Raw genomic sequence first — 21,751 nt, 5'->3', positions numbered from 1 at the left:
TCTCCACGTGGGAACTCAGGGCAAGCTCCTGTCCCTGGCCGGCCTGATGGGCTGTCTGATGCCTCTTCACACACAGCTGCCCAGATGCAGCTTAATGTACTCTAGCTGGAGATGCTCTGTCTGTGTCTGCCAAGTGGCTAATGGTGAGAAGCAGAGGGCAAGCCAAGGGTCCAAGGCCCTGTGTCCATCCCACTCCTTAGCACCCACATCACTTCCTCAGCTCGCGGGAGCTTCCAGAGAGAGAGCTTAAGATTCCACAGGGCTTGTGGCAGAAGGAAGCAGGAGGGAGCAGCTTGTCCCTGTGAGGTGTCCCTCTGCTTCTGTTTCTGAGTTGTCAGGAGTTTGGAAGGGGAGTTCCTCTGGGCCACACTCTGCAGAGTCCTTTCTGCAGTAGGGTCCTATTGTCTGTTCACCTGTTCGCCCAGCGGGTACTTCCAAAACCGCTGCTGTGTTTTCTTTCAAAGTGTCCGCTGCTGCAGAGTCGTGGGGGCGCAGAGAGGCTCCTCCCAGGGTTGGAGGAACTAGAGGAGAGCTAGTCAGCTCAGCATTCGATAGGCAGGTTGGTGCCATCTCTAGGGGATCTGGGTTTGACGTGCATTGCCCACCTCAAGGCTCCAAACCTGGAGAGTGTGGGGCAGAGAGGTCCCCGAAGAACAGGCCTCTCCATCCTGTTGAGGGACTCCATCGGGAAAGGGTCTACAGGGGAGGGTCCTGCTGAAGGGTCAGCCTCTATCTAGCCCCATGCCTGGTGAGCTCTCAGAGGGCACCAGATGGGCAGGGTTGAGAGGTCAGGCAGGGTCTCTGAAGATCTTGGGACAGTGTGTGGGTCCTGAATCAACTCCTCTTGCCTTTTACCACTACCCGGAATCTCTGGAACATGAGAGACAGAGAGAGAGAAAGAGAGAGCGAGAGAGAGAGAGAGAGAGAGAGAGAGAGAATGAGGAGAGCCCAACTTTGCTTCTAGCTTGATGCAAACCCTGGTACCCAATGAGATTTTGGTGATACACCTACCAGTGGCTGATACCTAGGACCCTTTGGTTTCTATAGTAATGGAAGTCCCAGCCTGACTAAAAGCACCTGGTGTGTCTCCCAGATAACCCTTTTGCAGCCCCTGACTCCTGGGTCTCTGGGGGTACCTCACTAGGCTGGGATCGATCATGAGGACCCTGTTCTGGGAAGCTTGTATCTGGCTTGGGTATGAGAGTGGGTGCTTCCCTAAAAGGAGTAAGCTGCCACAGGGATTGGGGCTTGGCCTTCTAGGGGTTCCAAGGATGGCAAGAGACCATGGAGCCCCTGCCCCGCCTTTACCCCTCTGCTTGGATCCTCTCCCTTCCTGTGTCCGACAAGCGAGCACTGCCCGCGGTCACAGCACATTTTAATAGTGGAATGTAATTCCTGGGCAGCAGAAAAATGAAAGTGAGAAGTCTATGAATTATTACAAGTGCACTCGGTCTCCCGGCCGAGCAGCAGCCCCGGGCTGGAAAGCCCTTTTTTCTCGTGGTTAAGTTAGCGTGGAAGATGAAATAGTCACAGAAACGCACTGGCCACTCGAACCTGTTATTGCTAGCTGTGTGTCTCCTATAAATACTCTTCTGATTTAGAAGCTCGCTCTACTTTATAAATGGAAAAACCAGAAATGCCTTCAGAGTCAACTTTTTGGAGCCTGAGATGTCCTTGTGACCATGAATTCCAGACTCGTGGGGAGGGAGCCGAGAAGTTCCTTCTGTGGGTCAAGGGCTGAAGTTTGGGTTTGGGGATAAGACCAACTGTCAGCGTGTGTCTGGCCCTGATGAGGCTCCCAGGATGCAGAGCATTGTGCAGCGCCTGCGAGCTGAGGATGCTCATGGCGGCGAGCTCCCGCGAGCTGGATTAGCTCACGCAGGTGACGGTGTTCACCAGCATGTCTCCTGTCCTGATGGAATAGATGCCCTCCACCAGCTTAAAAATGTTTTTTTTAGAGGCCAGAGTCGGATCCCCTGGAGCAGGAGTTGTGCCCTACCAGACACAGGTTTCTGCAAGAACAGGACATGAGTCCTCGCGACACCCCCTTTCTAGTTTAAGTCCCCACCCTACCTTAGCTGGCCACAGGGTCTGTCCTGAGAAGAGGGTAGAGCAATTGCAGCCCTCCAGATCTGTTTAGATGCAGGAGATGTCTCTTTGATGGCAGCAGGCAGTGCCCGGTTTGGTTGGGATATTCTCTTGAGTAAACTGGGCTGCACTCTGAAGCCAGTAGGCTGTCAAACACAGCACCAGGAGCAGCTGGATTCCCAGTGGGCACTGTGGACATCCAGGAGTCGTAACTGGTGGTGTCTGGAGTGTTGGGCCACCAGCCCCTCCTGAACAGTTTTATTGGGAACATTAAGGGCTCGTGGAAAACATGTTTGGGGTTAAAGGGGAAACGGAGTGGGAAGAAAGGTTCTCTCGTCCGATTCACTTCGTGTTCTGAGTCATTCAGGGAAGCCGGGTTCCTTAATGACAGCCCGCTCTGGGTGATGAACCAGAAAGCACCAGTTATCAGGCTGGGCCAGTAATGTCTCCAGCTGCAGGCACTGCTGCTCCCAGGGGACGTGAGAGAGCAGTGTTTGTACATCGTTCAGAGGCCTGTAGAGCTATATCCGGCCAAGGTGGCTTCGGAGACAGCTTTACCAAAGTCGGGCTGACCTCTGCCTAGCGTGCCTTGGGCGGGAGCCTACAGCTGCCCTGCCGGAAGGGCTGGGCTCTGCTGCTCCATGAATCCCAGGTCCACTCTCTTGCTTACTAAACAGACCACATACACAGCAGTGGAAGTGTGGATCTGGCCTCAGGGCTGGTCAGGGGAACAAGGGGCATAAAGAACATAAGACCCAGGTTACTACCTCTAGCTGTGTAGGCAATGGCAGGAAGGACACAGCTCCATGGCACTACAGGCAGGCGAGTCCTTACCCCCAGTGTGAAGACAAACCACATTGTGGCATACTTTCTACCTGAGGCTCTCTCCATACACAGAGTCAGCCTGAGGAACTCTGGAGGTCAAGTTCAAAGGGCTCTGCACCTGGCTTCCCTCCAGCTGATTCCTGCCTTGGTGACTTCTTGTATACCCGCGTCCAAACTCTCTCTTTCTGTGAATACACCACTTAGATTTTATGAGGACCCGCTTTAATGACCCTATTTTAACTTGATCATCCACATCAGACCTCATTTCCAAACAAGATCCCTCCCTTTCATGGGTCCTTGGGGTGACATTTTAATTTTCATTCTTCAAGACAGGGTCTTACTATGTATCCTTTCTAACTCAGGGCCTCTGCCGCTGGAATGCCAGGGTTATAGGTGTGCACCAACACAAAATTTTATTTTCAAAATTTTAAAAAGCTTTTTCACTCTCAACTAGCTACAGAGTGTTTTCGGAAAGTGTATAAAACCTTCCTGCGTGTTTCCCGCCACTTCCTTTGGCACTGAGACATCGGCACTGTTAACAGCACGTGTACTTGTACATGTTTTCTTTAATGTCCTTCTGCTCGGATTCCCGGGCCGCGCGGCTTCCTCCAGGCTGGCACAGTCCTCCTCTCTCAACTGTAATGACTTTGGCCAATGTGAAGGATCCGGAAGGTTCCTTAGCAACGGGTAAGTGTGAGTTGGAGGTGGACCCCCACAGGATGGAGGCTTATCCACTGGTATATCGTGGGCGAGAGGTGTGATGTCTGTGACTTCAGCTCTGCCTTCACCCACAATGCCACTGTCTAGGTGTCCAGGCCTTAGAAACTCAGCAGGGTCCCAGGGTGCCGAGGGTTAGCTAGGACAGTGGGACACGGTGTCAGCTCTGCCCATGAAGAATGTGGAGCCTTCAGGCTTTGCTGACTGCTGTTCTTGGCGGTTTACAGCACCTGCTAGCCCAGCCCCACGTGGGCAGCAGGAATGAGGGGATGACCAGTTTTTCCGACTCATGAGTGGACAGGTGGGAATGGGTGCAGGTAGGGAGGCAGACAGGCTCATGTCATCCCACACTCAGGGGTCCTGCCTCTGGTTGGACCTGCCATGCCTCGTGGAGCAGCTCTGACTAACTTTCTATTGCAGAAGTAGTATTCCCACGTCAAGCACAACCCTGAGGCCTCAGGGATCCTGTCCTAGGATGTCTACCACTGCAGTGAACACCCTGACCAAGAGGAATGGGGAGGGGAGGGTTTCTGCTCACAACTCTCAAGTCACTCCATCCCTGAGGGAAGTCAGGGCAGGAACTCATGGCAGGAACCTAAACTACAGCAGAGAGACCATGGGAATGCCGCTTACTGGCTTACTCCCTGTAGCTTGCTCAGCCTGCTTTCTTACAGCACTCAGGACCACCTACCTAGGAGTGGCACCACTGGCAATGGGCTAGGACCACCGACTTCAATCATCAGTAAAGAAAATGCCCTACAGGCTAATCTGGTGGAGACATTTTCTCATCCGAAGTTACCTCTTCCCAAATGACCCTAGCTTGTGTCAATTGACATAAAACTAGCCAGCACAAAGCCCATCTGGACAAAGCCCACCTTCCCTAACCCAACCAGAAGCCCAGATCTGTACCTGTCTGGGCTGAACCCCAGGACCTGGCATGACTTTGCTCCTGGGTTCATGGCCCTCAGCCCTCAGCCAGTAGGTTAGACCACCAGACCCTAGGACAGAACTTATACTTTGGAAGTCAGTGTGTCCTGCTGGCCAGAGATGGGCCTCACCTGTCTTAGGTGTTCATTGGAGCACCTTCCCCATGAGGGTCCCACTGTCTTAGGGTTTTTATTGCTGCAACTCTTACAAAGAAAGCATTTAATTGGGGTGACTTGCTTATAGTTTCAGAGGTCCAGTCCATTATCATCATGGCGGGGAGCTTGGCAGTGTAATGGCAGACGTGCTGGAACTCAGAGTGTTACATCTTACAGGCAACAGGAAGTCAACTGAATGTCTCACTGAGGGAAGCTTCAGCAAAAGATACCTCAAAGCCCGTCCCCACAGTGACACACTTCCTTTGGAGGCCATCTTCTTTCAAACCACCACACCCATGGTATGACTGAAAGCCACATGAGACACCTCTCTTCACTTTGACAATTCATTGGCTTGCACTTGTGTAGGATGTGAAGCCTGTGGTCAGCTGGTTGGCGGAAATTCCCTGCTGGTGACTGGCTGGAGAGTTTCAGGCCTGGCTCAGTCACTTCAGAGCCCCTGTTGACACTGTAGCTCTGGGGTCAGCCAGGGAGTGGATCTGAGCTACACTGAACCTCCCAGTGCCCTGGGATGAGCTGTCCTGACTGTTGGACCCGATGAGCCCTGGACAATGGGGAGGGATAGCTGCCACTCCTCCCACCCATCCACAGCCTCTTCTATTCACGGGAAGCTGTCAAGGAGGGGCATGATGGCCTTCAAAAGCCAGGGAGAAATTAGACTGGGAAACTGGTGGTCATATAACTGCATGTGTGGGTCCCCTGCCCTTTCCCTGGCAGCATCCACATAGACTGCAGATAACACGGGTAGATAACAAAACGTCTATTCAATGAAGTAGTACCCAGCCCTCCCAAAGAAAAGACATGCCACCACACGGGTAATCCCAGAGGCTGTCACACGTAAGTAAGCCAAGCACAGAGGGCTGATGGAGGAAGGTCATTGGTAATAAACAAACTGCCTTGGCCCATTTTGATAGGCCATCCCTTAGGTGGGTGGAGTAGGCAGAACAGAATGCTGGGAGGAAGAGGAAGTGAGGTCAGACGCCACAGCTCTCCTCTCGGGAGCAGACGCCTGAGAGAGACGCCATGTTCCTGGCTCCTGGGCAGATGCACGCTATGAAGCTCCGACCCAGGATGGACATAGGCTAGAATCTTCCCGGTAAGCGCACCTTGGGGTGCTACACACAGATGATTAGAAATGGGCTAAATTAATATGTGAGAATTAGCCTAGAAGAGAAATGGGCCAAGCAGTGATTAAATGAATACAGTTTGTGTGTTGTTATTTCGGGCATAAGCTAGCCGAGCAGGCGACCGGGGTGCTGGGAACGCAGCCCCGCCGCCCTTATTACAACAGATTGGCGCCCAGATGTGTGGACAACTAAACCCATTTAAAAAACCTGAGAAGGCTTAAAAATAAGGGAGAGAGAGTTTAACACAGATTTTTGCTGTTTGTTGGTGGCGTGCTGTAGAGAGATTTCCTGATTCGGCAACAGTAGCAGAAAAAACGCTGTGTCATTTTAAAGCGCGACTTCCTGGGGCTGTGCCGCCATTGCAATCTCTGTCTGGCTCCTGCGGGAGACAGAACTTTTGAATAGAGCATTTGGAGTAAAGTGCTAGGATTTGTTTGATGGCAACTAGACTCGCTGTGTTCTCGGGTCTGCTCTGCTTGCTAGAGGCAAGCAAGCGCCTCATCTAAGAGAGGCTTCCTGACTCAGCTTCACCTGCAAAACCCTGCAGCTCTTAAGAGGTCCTGCCACGAAACACTTAAATGGTGTTGACGAAAAGCTGAACGCATGCTTTTCGGTTTTCAGCCGTAGCAGGAAAAAAGCTGCGCCGTTTAAAAATGCCGGTTTTCTGGGCTGTCCTGCCAGGGCAAACTCTGACTCTTTTACGCAGGCGGTTCGTGCGGTTTGCAAGCACAGGCTGCTGAAGCTCGCTTGCTGCCAGGGACCTTGAAATGCCATACAGTTATGGCAGTAAACATGACTACAGCCTGTATATCCGCCATGAGGCTGGAAAGCTAAGGAATGGACTGGATCTAGCTGGCAAAGCCACGCCTTTAGTCCTACTGAGATTGCTTGGTAAATTAAAGACTCATGTGGTCAGAAAAAGAGAGATATACAGTAAAGAGAGATTCAAAGACAAAGAAAATTTCTAAATGGTTTGAAGTGTGTTAAAAATATATGCAGACTAAAAGTTGAAGTTCTTAAAGTAAAAAACAAAAAAAGGAAGAGAGTTGTTGTGTGTGGTAACACACGCCTTTAATCCCAGTGCCTAGAAGGCAGAGACAAACAGATCTCTGTGAGTTCAAGGTGTAGCAGTGTACACCTTTAATCCCGAATGCCTGGGAGGCAGAGACAGGCAGATCTCTGAGAGTTCAAAGACAGCCTGGTCTACAGAGTTACTTCAGATCAAAGATACAGAGAACCTGTCTCAAAAAGCAAAGAGTTAAAAGTAAAAATAAACAAAATAGAGGTTAAAACACAGCTGCACAAAGATGGAAAATACACAGAGAATCTTGATACTGTATGCTATTATGCTCTCTTTGAATTGTTTGAATGCTGAGGAAAGAGCAAAAGCTACTAAAAGATATTTGTTTATAAATGCTGCTGAACTAATCCAACATAGATATTTTGAATTTGTATCTAAGGATATGATACTTTGGAAAGGAGTTTCTTATTTTGTTTTCACAGAGGATGAGACGCTGTTCATTTCTTCTATTCCGATTTGGTATGATGGACCACATCCTCCTGAATGGTTCCTGTGCACGCCTTCAAAAAATTGCTTCGCTCAACTGCCAACTGAGATGAAACTAGCACACAGGTTATACCATGAAAGACCTAATTAACGACGCCCCCATTCAGCAGGAAGCAGTTTGGAGAGAAAAAACTGTGCCCATATTCCCAAATATGGTTTATAAACGTTCTTTTACATTTTAAGGGGGATATGATATAGATATGAATAATTTACATTAGTATAGATTTTGCTTTATTGATAGAGATTTAAGGTCAATTTTGTTATATATATGTGTTTCTGATTTTGATTAAGGTATTGTGATTGTGTAGTTCATTTAAATATGTACTGTATAATTAAGAAATATAGGTTGTTAATGGATAATCATCGATAATAGTAAAGCTTGTAGTCATGTTAATTAGATTTTCTAGATATATGGAGATATATTTTAGATAGACATTCTTCATGTCTTTCAAAGATTATAGAATAGGACTTTTCATGACAATGAGACACTCTGCTCCTGGCAGCACCAATCTACTTCAAGAGGAAGATGGGCATCGAAGAGGCTCGTTATGGAGTTTGATAGCCATTTGGGCAAGAAACTGCTCTTGCCTGGACTATTGCATAAACTGGACACAGGGAACCCACAGAGAGAGGACTACTGAACTTGCCTAAGGTGAGATGATCTTTCGGGGTTCCTGATTCATTTTGAAAGAGTCTGCGAGACATTCTGCAGGACACAACAGATAGTGACTGAACTGACTTTGAATTTTCCTGCTTTATGGAAATGTCTGCTGGATACCATGGGCCTGAAGGATGAAGATGGATGCCCCAACGGTACAAAAGAACTTTGGGTGACTGTCCAGGCAGCGAGATGTCTTTGTCATTTCTAGAGTTTGAAGTTTCTTAGTTCTTGTTTACTTAGGTAATATTATATCTTTCTGGAGTCTTTGATGGAGTTAAGAATAGTTAGTTATAGTTATAGTTTTCCTTAGTTATGATAAAGATTATTGTAACTTTTACTTGATAACTGTTTTGTTATATGTAATTTTGCTATGTTAAAGTTAAAGCCTTTTTTTTGTTTAAACCGAGAAAGGGGAAATGATGGAGGAAGGTCATTGGTAATAAACAAACTGCCTTGGCCCATTTTGATAGGCCATCCCTTAGATGGGTGGAGTAGGCAGAACAGAATGCTGGGAGGAAGAGGAAGTGAGGTCAGACGCCACAGCTCTCCTCTCGGGAGCAGACGCCTGAGAGAGACGCCATGTTCCTGGCTCCTGGGCAGATGCACGCTATGAAGCTCCGACCCAGGATGGACATAGGCTAGAATCTTCCCGGTAAGCGCACCTTGGGGTGCTACACACAGATGATTAGAAATGGGCTAAATTAATATGTGAGAATTAGCCTAGAAGAGAAATGGGCCAAGCAGTGATTAAATGAATACAGTTTGTGTGTTGTTATTTCGGGCATAAGCTAGCCGAGCAGGCGACCGGGGTGCTGGGAACGCAGCCCCGCCGCCCTTATTACAACAGAGGGCCATGTGTAACACAGCTTTACTGATATGTGAGCAGGGGTTGTGGGTGCAGGTGGGGCTGTGGGTGGGCCGAAGCATAGTTACATTTGACAGCCGTTGCCGAACTGGTGTGTGTTAAATGTCACAGAAAGTTAAAGATAAAATGGTTAATTTTAGGTTGCGTGAATTTCACCTCAATTAGAAGAGTGAAATAAAATAAACCCAACCGTTGCTAGGGGGAAGTAAGGAGACTGAGGGGAGGGGGGCATATAGAGGTCGTGTGCATTTGCTGTCCTCTCTGGTCCTGTGGGTTTGCAGCAAGGTGCAGATCAGAGCAGTGGCTCTTCTAAGAGTTGTTCTGGGCTCAGGGTCTCAGACAAAGGCCAGGCTGCCTTGCAGAGCAAGGTAACACACTGCTGGGGACAAGGGGAGGGGAGAGGGTGGCCAGGGGCAATGCCTGGGCCTCGTTCCCTTCCGTGGAAGCGGGTCACTGTCATCGTCCTTGCTTGCGAGATGTCCCTGTGGCATAGCAGCAAGTTGATGACAAAGGACTCTCAAGCCTGCTAAGTGTGACTAGGGATCCCACAGCAGTGCAAAGAACCCCGGGATTCTCCAGGGTTGCTGGCAACCATTCTCCTCCAGCACTGGGCAGGGTGGGAATGAGTGAATAAGTGAATGAATGAATGAATGAATGAATGAATGGGCAGAGAGCAGGTCTGGCTCTCCAAGGCCTTGGTGACAAGGGGCAGCACAGGTGGGTGGGTCAGCAGGTGGCTGTGTAAGGCACCATGGCTTTCCAGGGCTCGGAGCCCCGCCTGATGCCCGCCCTCTTTGGGGAAAAGCCTGTTAGGATAATGGCCCTGCACTGAAGCCTTCCTGGGCCCCTCGCGGCATGGCCCTCCCTAGGGCCCGCCACCGCCCGACACCAAGTAATGGAGCTCTGACGGGGAATAACTCCAGGCTGAGCTAATCGAAGCTGAAAAGGTGGAATCAGCGTGCGTCCCACCCTTTCGCCGGCTTCATCAATCCAGCTAACTGGGTTTGAGCTCCCGCCCGAGCTATGTTCTGCAAAGGGAAATTAATGTGTAGGACATCTGAGGCCTGGCGGCTGGGCAGCAGTGAGTGCTTAGGCAGGGTGGCCTCTGAGACCGCTGCGCCCACTGTCCCGTGGTCTGGGGAGGGTAGTCAGTTCCCCTCCCCGCTGCCAATTCAATTACCAGTAGAGCCGATGCATATTCAGCCGGACACCGGGGTGGGAGGGAGGACCCCAGACAAAGGGATCTGTATTTACCCAATAATAAGTTCCATTTGGAGCAGGTTTGAAAACAATTCCCCGGCACGTTTGTCCCTGTCACATCATATTATTCACAAATGAAGTTCACAAAGTATCAATTCAATTTCAATGAGGCCCGGCTTGCAGGGCTCGGCTGACTTTAGCCCATCCCCGCTGGGGGGGCCGCGGGTGCGCAGCAGTCAGAGGTAATCAAAGGCAGGCGCTACGGTAACACTTTCCATTTCACCCCCTTTGTGCACATCTGTTCCTGGATAATCCCATTTTCTACACTTCCAAATCATTGAAGATGGCGGGAGGCCGGCTAGCTTCCAGGGTGCAGCGCCCACCACCCCCCACCCCTGGGGCTGAGGCAGGGCCCTCACGGCAGTGTCCCAGACCCAACCTCCTGCTATGCGATCCAGGCCCAGCTCTGAGTAGGCCTCCTCTGCCAGCCCCCCACAGCAGGTTCCTGGGCAGCTGGGGGACTCTAAGGACATTGCTGATCCACCAGTGCCATCCTGGTACCCCACCCCTCTTCACCTAGACGCTGTCACCACTGTCACTGACACTCCTTGTCCCCTTTAGGGTTCCTTCCTTTCTAGACAAAGGGGAGAAGGGGTGGATGTTCCTCAGACTCGTGGGTCAGCCTAGGCCCCAGTAACTCCATCTTGAGCCTCCTAGCCCCTCCAGAGACTTGAAAGAGGTCCTAGAAAGGGCTGGGCTGTGGGCAGGGTGGGAGTGGCTCTCTGAGACTTGGCCCTTTTCCATGCAGGATAGTCTGTCCCTGTGTCTAGCCTCATCTTTGCTCAGCACCCACTCCCCCTCCCCGCCTCCCTGACTTCATCCCAGCTGCTTGCAGCCACTGGGTTTGTATGTTCCCACACAGCGCCTGTCTCCTGCAAAACACCCCAGCAGCCAAGAGCACACACACACTGCCACCTGTGACTCTGGGTGCACAGCTGTGAGTAGTCCTCTGGCCAGCCTCCACTCAAGGGAGAATCCAAGCAAATCAGAGACAATTTGCCTTAGGCTGCTTCATTGTGTCAGGAGCTGATGTGATCTGGCCACTCACCACACCATTCTGGGCCTCAGTTTCCCCATTGGTAAAGAGAAGATAGGAATTCTCCTAGTGTGTTTAGGCTGTTCTGAGCTGTTGTGGCAGAAATAGCCCATGGTTCAGAAGTAAAAGAATTTACCAGACTAGATTGGGCATGGTGGTACACACCTTTAATCCTAGTACCTCAGGAGGCAGAGGCAGAAAGAGCTCTGTGAGTTCAAGGCCACCTTGACCTACAAAGCAGGCTCCAGGCCTGCCCAAGTTTTATAGTGAGACCTTGTCTTAAATTTTTCCACCAGACCAGAACTGGTATAAAAGCTTTCATAAAGCAGACCAGTGAGATGGCTCAGTGGGGCATGCAGACGAGCTGAGGTCGATCCCCAGAACTCACATGGTGGAAGAGGAACAAGTGCCAGTTGTCTTCTGACCTACATGAGAATATACACACAGACACATACATGCACATAGACATATATATGCAACAGATACATACATGCACAGAGACACGTGCACACAGATGTATACACAGACACATACATGCACATAGACATGTATATGCACACAGATACATGCACAGAGACACGTGCACACAGATGTACACACAGACACATACATGCACAGAGACGTGCACACAGATGTATGCACAGACACATACATGCACATAGGCATATGCACACAGATACATGCACAGAGACACGTGCACACAGATGTACACACAGACACATACATGCACAGAAACATGTATATGCACACAGATACATGCATGCACAGAGACATGTGCACACAGATGTACACACAGACACATACATGCACAGAGACACGTGCACACAGATGTACACACAGACACATACATGCACAGAGACACGTGCACACAGATGTACACACAGACACATACATGCACAGAGACACGTGCACACAGATGTACACACAGACACATACATGCACAGAGACACGTGCACACAGATGTACACACAGATACATACATGCACAGAGACACATGCACACAGATGTACACATAGACACATACATGCACAGAGACATGTGCACACAGATGTACACACAGACACATACATGCACAGAGACACGTGCACACAGATGTACACACAGATACATACATGCACAGAGACACATGTACACATAGACACATACATGCACAGAGACACGTGCACACAGATGTACACACAGACACATACATGCACAGAGACACGTGCACACAGATGTATACACAGACACATACATGCACATAGACATATATGCACATACTCATAAATACATACACACAGAGACACAAACTATTTATAAAGAAAATGTGATTTTTTTTAAGTTTTAATAAAATAGATACTACAGACAGGAATACGATGGGAAATCTCTGAGACAGAATCCTGTCCCTGAGAGGTGATGAGATCCCTTTTACAAAGAAGTTACCTGGCCATTCTTCCTGAGTCAGTCATTTAAGAGAATGCTGTTCAAAGATATCGCCTATTCCACATGGTGGCACACACCTTTAATTTCTGTACTTAGGGAGGAGAGGCAGGCAGATCTCTGAGTTCAAGACCAGCCTGGTCTACGTAGTGAGTTTCAGGCCAGTCTCAAATGTACACACACACACACACACACACACACACACACACACACAAAGAAGGCAGTCCCCCTGACTTTGTGTCCCCTGACATAATGCCCTGAGATGGACCATTTGAGGTCACCAGGGCTGTTAGGACTCAGACTCAGTCGTTTGGGTAAGAGGGCACAAATCACTCAGCCAGGCCCTAAGTTGACTGGGCGTGGGGGATTTGCGTTTTCCTCTGGGCCCTTTATTTTTCACTCTATTGCTTTATATGAACCTCACAGAAGATTGGACTGACAGAGGTCTCTTGAGCAGTGGCTCTCAACATGTGGGTTGTGATCCCTCCAGGGGTCACATATCAGATATCCTGTATACCAGATATTCATATTAGTGTCATTATGGTTATCTAGTAACAACAAAAATTATGATTGGGGTCACCACAACATGAGGAACTGATTAAAGGGTCACAGCATTAGGCAGGTTGAGAATCACTGTTCTAGAGTCTATGTAGAAGTCTGGTTATCTGTAGGTGGGGTTGGGAGGGACTCGAAGCTTCTCAGCAGCCTCTCTCGTAGCCATGCAGAGCCTGTGGCATGCAGTGTGGAGCAGAGCATCCATCTCACCCCTGGACGAGTATGTTGCAGGAAAAGGGGCTTGTGTACACCGGATTTATCAGCACTTGGCTTGAGGTGCCTGGTGGAGGGGTCTGACACCCTGTGGATGCATAGACACTTGGCTGTCCTTCTCTGCCAGTGTTTCAGATTTCCTAACGAGTCGAGGTACATCTGTGCCTTTGGGGTTAACTGGAGTGTGCACACACATATCCAAGTGTGCATATGCATGTGTTAAACAAAAGGGTGTCCGTATGTGTGTGAGGGCACGTGTGCACATGTAGGCAGGCAGATAAGACTGCAATGTGCAAATCTGCCTGGTACACACAAACGTTCACCTGCTCTGTGACTGTGTGTCTGTGGGTGGCTTTCTGTGCGTTATGTGGGGGGGCTTTCTGTGCGTGTATGTGGGTGACTTTCTGTGTGTGCATGTGGGGTGACTTTCTGTGTGTGCACATGGGGTGACTTTCTGTGCGTGTATGTGGGTGACTTTCTGTGTGTGCATGTGGGGTGACTTTCTGTGCGTGTATGTGGGTGACTTTCTGTGCGTGTATGTGGGGGGGCTTTCTGTGCGTGTATGTGGGGGGCTTTCTGTGCGTTATGTGGGGGGCTTTCTGTGCGTTATGTGGGGGGCTTTCTGTGCGTGTATGTGTTGGGGCTTTCTGTGTGTGCATGTGGGGTGACTTTCTGTGCGTGTATGTGGGGGGCTTTGTGTGCGTTATGTGGGGGGCTTTCTGTGCGTGTATGTGTTGGGGCTTTCTGTGTGTGCATGTGGGGTGACTTTCTGTGCGTGTATGTGGGTGACTTTCTGTGTGTATGTGGGGTGACTTTCTGTGTGTATGTGGGGTGACTTTCTGTGTGTATGTGGGGTGACTTTCTGTGCGTATGTGGGGTGACTTTCTGTGCGTGTATGATGGGGGCTTTCGTGTCAACCCTTCTCAAGCGACTATATGCAGAAGTGGCTTCCCTTGGAGTTTGGGAGCTCAAGGACCTGTAGGTGGTGTGTCCTTCTGTTCCTTGCAGCCAGCAGAATTGACTGCCTGCTGGGTAGAGAATGGCCTCACACTCCTAGAAATTGCAGCTGAGGGCCGTAGCTGATTGATCTACCCTCTGTTCAGGGGGCCCAAGGTTCCTGCTGGGGCAGAAACAGGCTCCCTGCCCATGTGGCACAAAGCTCAGACGATCTGTCAGTGATTCTGTCCAGTGAAGAGGTGGGTCTACCCTCTGAAATGGGAGATCTGTATTTTGTAACTTTTTTTTTTCAGTAAAAGCTAAACTGTCTCTGTCTTGTACATTTGGCCCCATCTGACCATGAGCCACTTGGAGGGTCCTGAGCCAGGGAGGAGTCCTTAGTAGGAGTTGTGATATTGTCCCATCTCTTTGCCCCTGTGGCCTGCATTGGGTTGCCATCTTCTCTCGGGTTATATCTCTCCTTGTAAAGGGTGCAGGCACGTCTGGACTGGTTGAGCAGACAATGTGGTTCTTCATCTGAAAATATGCAGGAAGCTGGGGTCCTACAGTTGGAGGTCTCTGAGGGCCTTGCCCTAGGGAATGGGACAAAGGGACCTCTGCAAGCCTTGGTCTGTGCTAGTCCCTCTGACACAAGCCAAGTTCCCACTGTAGTCCATCTTTAAAATGTGTCTGAGATTAGGACTTGCTGGCATCCCTTGCTGCCACACACCAAAAGTCCGAGGGCAAAGCCCTTGTGTGGTGGGACACTGCTGTGCCTGGGTCCCCTGTAGCCTCTTGGACTCCCACGTCAACTTCATGTCTGTTGCTGGCCTAGAAAAGCCCCTCAGTGCTGGCATGACCGGGAGGCAGAAGATGCCTGGCTGAAGCCCTAGGGTCTTGGTAGCCTTGGCCTGAGAGTCACTGTCTCCGCTCTCTTGATATATTGATCCCAGAGCCAAAACGTATTGTTGAATGAAGCGATCAAAATGGGATTTAAAGTTATGAGGGGCGAAGCCGCCATGAAGGAGCCAAATCTTAGCAGTTTTGTTTGCCACCGGGAAATCACAAGTCACAGGCAAAACCTGCAGAAGAGGCTTGGCAGGCCTCCTTTCATCAGAGAGCTGAGCTGGAATTAGGGTCTTTTGTGATTCCCTTTTAAAGGGTGTGTTTTCAACCTCGGGTGAGCTCAAAGTCCAGGGAATTAGCCACCCAGGCCATTAAGTGCTCCTGGGCTCTCTCTGGGCCTCTAACTCATGTAGGAGCCTTCATGCATACACCTAACCCTGTGCCCACACAAGCATGCCAGCAATGCCTGTCCATCAGCTCTCTCATACACGCTTGTTGCCAAAGTTGTTTCCCCAAAACTATGGGTCAGGCAGGGCTGTTGTATGGCAGGTTCCACCTCATGCTTTGGTGTCTGGGCAGGGCCCTTGCATTTCCAGAAACTGCAAGCATGCTCCGTCTGACCCGGGTGTGGACCACTAACTTCTGGGCACAGAATGGCTGTTGCCATGGCACTCGGAGCAGCTGTGATCATCCACAGACGACTGGGTCTTCCCTTAGAGAAGAGGGTGGAGAGGACCATTAGACCCTAATCTTAGGAGGTGCTAGCCTAGCCTGGGTAGGGTGTAGGTTAACTGGGGAGAGGGGAATGACTCCATCTTTAGGTTTGGAGAGGTTGTCACTTATACTAGGGCAGGATTTCTCAGTGACAGAGCTATTGGGGTCACCCATGTTTCTCTAAGTGACATCCCCATGTTCCTATAAGCAACTCAAATAGATTCTTTTGTTCACCAAGCTGGACTTGAATGGACTTGTTTCTTCTGTCTGTCATTGGTGCCCTGTTAGGGTTGGGCAGATGCTTGTTCATGTCCACTGCAGGAAAATGTAACGCAGTATTGTGGAAGGCAGTGGGTCTGTCTCCTCCCCTCTTCTGAAAAGGGCAGCTCCCAGGCTGCCTGGAGAGGCCCCAAGGGTCATCACCTGAGCACTCAGCGAACAGCAAACATCATCTCTTGGACCAAGATTTCCTGCTGTGCTCTGGTACACACTTGGGTAACCAGAGCCTGGTTCTGGGCCTGGCAGATGGCCTCAGCACCCACTCTAGGGAGGCAAGGAGGCAAGTGTGCCTCTACTGGGCCTTTGCTCGGCATGGGTGGGGCAGCTTTGCCAGCTTCTGTCCTGGCCCAAGAGACAAGAGTAATGTCAGCGGCTTGTTCAACCTCCTGAAAGTTTGTACCTGAGTGCGGCACAGTCTCCTGCCAAGGGCCGTGGTCAGTCCTCAGTGGTGTTGGCAAAGGGCAGGTCAGGAGGCTTTGTGGTGTGACCTTGTTGGAGTAGGTATGCCACTAGAGGGCGGCCTTTGAGGTCTCAGATGCTCTTCCCAGAGGCTCAGTTTGGCAGTCTACCTGTTGCTTTTAGATTTCAATGTGGAACTCTCAGCTCCTTCTCCTGCACTATGCCTGCCTGCACACCGCCATGCTTCCCGCCATGCCTCCTGCCATGATGCACTAAATCTCTGAAACTGTAAGCCAGCCCCAATTAAATGTTTTCCATTATAAGAGTTGCCATGGTCTTCACAGCAACAGAACCCTAACGAAGACAGGCTTCTTGAGGGAGATAGCCCAAAACTCAGAGTCTGGCTCTTTGCATTGCCCCCACCCCAACCCCTGTAGAGGCAGAGTTGCTCCTGGCCGCAGAACTGGAGTCCTACCAGGACCTCAGGATTGCCTGGTGAGTGAGCAGCGTCGCTGCTCTGCTCGCTGTGCTGGCTCATGACCCAGGGCACACAGGCAAGTGGAGATTTCTGCTGGTCTCCAACACCCAAGGGCATCAAAATGTTAAGGAGAAGCGGGGCCTTCAGTGTCTCCAGGCGGAGGAACCCCAGAACCCCAGAGCCAATCAGGTGTGTGGTGGGCTATGTGGCTGTTGTATGGCTGCTGGACACTGCTACATAGAGATGTATCGAATTCAGCTTAGCACCCTAGGCATGAATGCCCCGGCCTTTAAAGGGAAACTTATCTGTAATTAAAATCATGCACAAGTTTTAGAAAGAGGCTGTTTACAACTGGAAAGGGAGCTGATTGTGGAAACGAATAGGCTTCCCCTGGGCCGGTAGTGTTTAATTCAGAAATAAATCCCCCCAAGGGGGGCTCTTCAGTGGGTTCTTTCCCCCCAGTGCTTTTGGGGGGCTGGTGTGATACTGCATAGCTGCAGTGGATGATGACCTTATCAGGTTTCCATCACAGCCACGAGGGCCGGCTGTGGGCTCCCCGGTGGCTGGAGAAATTTGCCGCAAACCCTGCTCCTCCGCTTGTGAACCATAAATTAGCCCAGTTAAAATCAGCAGAACGTGTGTATTCAAAGTTTATGTTTCTCGTAAGCAGATGGTGGCTTAGCATGTACGAAGCAGGTGGCATCAATCACTGGGTCCTGAATTAGGGATGGTAGCGCTGATCTGAGTGAAAGAGCCGCCTCCTGGGCTGCGCGGCAGTAGCAGAGTGATTTACGCTGGTCAGGGGCTGGCTGCCCCCAGCTGCTATGATTTAGCGGGCCGTTGTGACCACCACAGCCGGTTAATTGGGAGGGTGTCCAATGGGTAGCTCAGGGCCACCTCTCCAGAGCTGGGCCTGTCACTCCATCTGCATAATCCTCTGGTTATTCCCGCCGCGGATGACGTGCAGTCGGAGCTGAATAGCTTTTCTGGGTATTGATTGTAATTAAGAACCAGCTTGAGCTGAGATAAGGTTTTTCTGGGTGGGACACCGGCAGCCTGGTAGTCCCAGGGGCTCTTGTTCCTTTTGGAGTCTGGCTTCATCCGACCCTGACCTGGCCTGCTGCTGTAACAGCTAGGACAGGACACCAGCTGACACCCCACCCTGCCCTCAGAAACCCAGCCCCCTGCACACACCTGATGGGACTCCTCTGAGTGCTCACTGTGCCCACAGATTCCTACCACCTGTCCATTCTGTGGTCCGCCACAGGCCAATGTCTTGGGGTACAGATCCCTCTGGGCTGCAGGGGCACCCCTCATGGAGTGGATGATCAGGGCCCTGTTCTCCAGCACTGACAGAGTTTCCTCTATGGGTGACAGACCTCTGTCTTGGTCCTTCAGAAACTTGTTCTTCCCTTGAAGACACAGTGGGCTTGTTCTGTTGACCCCTAATATCATGTGACCAGGATGAGAGGATTTATGTAGGATGTCCTAGAGAACATGTCCCTATCGTTGTAGGATAAGACCAAAGAGAAAAATGTGAAGCCCACCAGGGGTCCTAGGACTAGTGTGGTCTTGATGAAAATGAAGGTAACATTGATGGGGTTAGGCAGAACCCCACAATGAAGGGCTGGCAGAATATTGGGAGATGAGGCCTGCCACCTTGTGAGGTGGGCCAGGTGGGGTATGTGTAGGGCCAGGCTCCATAAGAAGTAAGGACTGGTGACTGGTTGTTGGGGGGCTGCGTGTCACACCTCCTGTCCCTGATACACTGCCCACTGCTTTATTTTTGGCTCCCTTTGTATCAGTGTGGTTAACCCAGGTTGCCCCAGGTGACCCAAACTGACCCTGATCACCTGTGTTCCTCTGTCACCTGCCCCAGACCAGCCAATCCTCGGGCTGGGATTTTACAGCCAGGATCTGACTACAGTTGGTAGATGGTGGAGGCTCTGCTTACCTTGGGGATGTCCTTACAAACAGGGTGGGATCTTCTGAAACCCTTGACTGGCCACGCCTGGGTGTGAGGAAAGCATCCAAGGTCACTGTGGGTGTAGAAGGACTCAGGGTTTCAAGACAGAGGATAGAGGAGAGGCCTCAACCCCTCCTTGAGACCCAGTGGGGAAAGAGGAGGAAGAGGAGGAGGATGCACGCATAGCCTGAGCTCTAAGCCACCAGGAGAAACAGCTTCCTTAGGGAAGACCTGGTATTTCACCTGTCCAGCTTGTATCCATGTACCAGGACCCCACTGTGGGGCCGGAGCCTGCACTCACCCACCCAGCGCCTCTGCTGACCCTGTCCTGAGCTACTCAGTTCACCAGGAAAAGCCTCCAGCAACTTATACCCAAGGGTTGACTGACTTCCATCTCAGGAAAACCATGATGCAGCCAAGACTGCTTTGGGAAGTAAAACAGACAAGGTGGTAGGCCCCTGCCCCCATCCTCAGGGATCCGATAAGGCAGAGGCCTTCATCACCCAGCAGGTCGCGGTCTCAGATTGCCTAGGAAGGGCCAGGGATACTGAGCACAGTGGAGTAAGGATTGACTTGAAGAGAAACCCTGGCAGGACAGACATACCCTAAGGACTTGGGCTGCTGAATGTCTGGTACGACAGCCAGGTGACCCCAATATCTGTTTTTCATGTTGTCCTTGGCCCAGGCTTCTTCAGCCCCTCTGAGATTAGCTGTCCCGCACAGAGGAGAGGGACAGACTGAGGCTCCAGGTAAGGCCTTGTCTGTGGACTCAGTACAGTTGGGTAAAACCTTCTCTAAGTGTGTATTAATTTGGCTTTGATGACTACCGCATTCCAGCTGTTATAGGTCAGGACCTGGTCCTGCACACATTCAAGGAGAGACTGGTGTGGATCTCTGGCCCAGTCAGCTTCCTCCAGCTGCAGCTGCAGGAGGCCTGGGCAGAGGCACCCAGTCAAGAGTCTCTTCACTAGAGCCTGAGGGACGTTGTTCAGGGTGGGCTGTGACAGAGTCAGGATGGAGTGGATCAGAGATGCAGTTAACAGGCTCACAAGGGCTCTCAGGAAAAATCTAGATCACCACAGCTTTCCATACATTTTGTACAAGCCAAACAGAGAGGGCAGCCCTTTGATGTGTGCCCAGTGGACCCAAACCACAGAATGTAGCTGTTTCCTTTCCTTTTTAATTAACTAATTACTGGCATATAACAATTAGGTTTCACTATAACAGTTTTCAAACAATCCGATTGTTTTTTTTTCCTCCATCTTCTTCTCCACCCCCTCCCATCGGCTCTTCCTCCCATCAGCTCCCCCTTTCTGCTTTCTGGTCATGTCTTTTTGTTCCTGCCCCAATAGCTCTTGTTTCCCTCTCTTGATTTTCTATCTAATTTCATGGTCTGTATCCATTCTTTTGTTTTTCAAGACAGAGTTTCTCTGTGTAGCCCTGTTTGGCCTGGAGCCCCCTCTGTAGACCAGGCTGGCTTCGAACTCACAGAGATCTGCCTGCCTCTGCTGGTATTAAAGGTGTGCGCCACCACTACCTTCTGTATCCACTCTTGCCTCACCATTTATAGACACATAAACAGTAAAGCAAAACTTGACCCTGTAGGGAGAGATGTCCTCGTGACTGCATGAAGACATCTGCGAAAGGCACAGTGAAGGTCCGTACAGAGGTAGCAATCCAGAGCTTTCTCTCACTGCAGTCACCATGACAACTTCTAAGAGGCAGCCGGTGTGAGAGACGATGCGGAGAGGCATCCGTGTTTACAGACCCACGTGTGCTGAGTGAGGAACGGGCCCCAAAGGCTCATGTGTCTGAATACAGATGGCGGTGCTGCTTCGGGAGGTGGAGCCACTGGAGATGAGTCACTGATGCGGGGCTTGTGAGTTATACCTCAGTTCCCATTCCAACCCAAGCTCTCGTTACCAATGGAACCCAACTGCTATGCCTCCCTTGCCATGAAATAAACCCCTTCCACTAAATATTCTATTGTTAGGTATTTGATCATCATGAGGAAAATAGTTAATACAGACTGCAAGGCAATTTTTTTACATATTTATTTTTTTGGGGGGGGGTAATCTTAGGGTTTCTATTGTGGTGATAAAACACCATGACCAAATGTAACTTGGGCAGAAAAGGGTTTGTCCCATTTCACAGCTTGTAAGTCTATCATTGAGGTAAGCCAGGGCAGGAACCTGGAGGCAGGAACAGAGGCCATGGAGGAACTCTGCTTACCTGACATTTTGGTAAAGACAGGGCTGCCTCTCACGCAAGGCTTAGCTCCTGTTCTGAACACCCAGGCTGGCTACATAGATGGCAACCATGGGACACCTCCATGTCAGGACCAGAGAACTCTATGTTGAAGTGCCAGGTGAAAGTCAGAATGCCCATCTTCTGTGGCAGGATCTGGCCTCTGTGTGTGTGTGTGTGTGTGTGTGTGTGTGTGTGTGTGTGTGTCTATGGGGGCTGGTAGAGATGCGTACATGGGGAATACAGAAGCCACAGTAGAGAACAGGCTATGAGGCCTGTCTAAGGCAGGGACCCAAGGGTGCCTTAAGGAACACCCTTGGAAGAGGCTGGGGGCCCTGCCTGAACTCAGAGCTTCTGGACCCAGTTGAAACCACTTGTCCCTTTAAGAATAGGAGCCCCTCCCCAGGAAGGCAGAACTCTGCCTTGTTGGTAAGTAGGTGCCCAACTCTACTG

Source organism: Microtus oregoni, unplaced genomic scaffold, assembly GCF_018167655.1.
Source record: "Microtus oregoni isolate MIOR12 unplaced genomic scaffold, Mior012 000049F_ref0000343, whole genome shotgun sequence".
In the NCBI taxonomy this organism is placed as follows: Eukaryota; Metazoa; Chordata; class Mammalia; order Rodentia; family Cricetidae; genus Microtus; species Microtus oregoni.
The sequence above is the reverse complement of the archived record's forward strand: the minus strand, read 5'-3'. Positions refer to the sequence as shown.